Genomic DNA, 1,783 nt, shown 5'->3' on the forward strand with positions numbered 1-1,783 from the left:
AGAACAACCAATAATGGAAAAAAAGAAAGAATATTCTGAAGCATAAGTAAATCAAAATATCATTAAAATAAATCATTTAATTAGTAAATGGTTAAACCAAAACAAATAAAATAAACTTTTGTTTCCTTACATTCTGAAAGACGGCATTGTATACAACGTTTAAAGTATTGGTTTGTAGCTTACCATATTATCCGTTATCAAAATCTTCAAGTAACACGTAATATAGCCACATAAAATTGTCCATGAGAAAATATGGGTTTTGGTAAATACAATCCAACCTTTTGCAAATTCTGTCATTGGCTCTTATTGATAGTCATTGCTTAGGCAATGGCTACACAGAATTGTCTACGTCTCATTCTAAAAAGAAATCTTGTCTCAGTTAGGGAATAAAACATTCGTGGGATCAAGACCTTTTGACAAATATACTCACCAGTTATGCGCAAGGCACGGGCATAAGGGTTTAAAAACGTACAACATAATTTAATGTTATAAATTGATCTTCAAGAAAATTAAAACAACTATTTAAAACATTCATGATAAAATAAAACAAATTCAAAAAATAAGCACTATCCAAAATTAAAGACGTAAATGCTTAGCAAATAAATGTATGAAATTCACAAAAACAATTAAACTAAGAAAAAAACGAGTTCTTCATCTCTACATCATCGCTTTTCATCATTTTTTTTTCTTCTTATTTATCTTTTAGTTTTTCTTCTTTATCGTCTTTTTCTTATGTTTCTTCATAGTCTTCCACCTTTATCTCTCCTTCTTCTCTCACATATTCTTAGTTTTCTTTCATTTTCTTTTATTTCTTCTTCATTCTATATGTCTTTTCTTACTTCTTATTCTTAAGGTTTTTTATCACGTCTTCTTCTTCTTCGTGTTTTCCACATCTTATCATCATCTTCTTCCTCATCTTCTTCCTCATCTTCTTCCTCTTCTACTTCTTTTTCTTCTTTATTTCCTTCGTGTTCTTTGTTCTCTGTGACTTTATATTCTTCTTGTTTCCCTATCATTCTCTATCTCTCCCTCCCTCTGTTTCAGTATTTCTCTCTCACTCTCTCCTTTCTTCTCTCGTCCTAAGTTGTATATCATACGATTTAGACAACTACATTTAAAGTAAATCGTGTTTCGAATAAAAAAAATAAGAACACAAAAAATATGAACTAACATAGATTTAATGTTATGTACTTGAAATGTTTAACTCTCTTTTCCCCTTTTTCTTACTCTCTCTCTATTTCTTTCACTCACTGTCTCTCTTTCTCCATCAACATGTCCCTGAAAGCATTAACTCAATTTCTCTATCTCTTTCTCCAAATTCATCATCATCTTCCCATTCTTATTTTTCAACATTTTCGCCTTGCATAATTTTTGTTTATTATGATTTTTTTGTGTGTGTCTTCTTCTTCGTCTTTTCTTTATTCTTTATCATCGACTCTAATTTTCTTATTCCTTATTTTTTCTTTCCTCTTTTTCATCGTCTTCAACTTCTATTTCCATTCCCTCTTCAGATTTGTCTTCTTCTTCTTGCTCTTCTATTTTGTTCTACTATTCTTTCTACTCGTTATCTATTTGTTGAGTTTTTCTTTGTATTCTCCTTATTCTGTTTTTTTTTCCTTAGGCTTTTATTCGTTTTCTTCTTCATTCTCTAAATTAAAGGCCTTTGTATCTTTTTATGACTCAAATTCTACATCTTGTTCTTCCTCATATTTTCAACCTGCTTCTTCATCGGCTTTGAAATGCATTTTATAACCTTCATCCTATCTGCATCATCATTTATTAC

Source organism: Eutrema salsugineum, unplaced genomic scaffold (genome assembly GCF_000478725.1).
Source record: "Eutrema salsugineum unplaced genomic scaffold, Eutsalg1_0 scaffold_1, whole genome shotgun sequence".
In the NCBI taxonomy this organism is placed as follows: domain Eukaryota; kingdom Viridiplantae; phylum Streptophyta; class Magnoliopsida; order Brassicales; family Brassicaceae; genus Eutrema; species Eutrema salsugineum.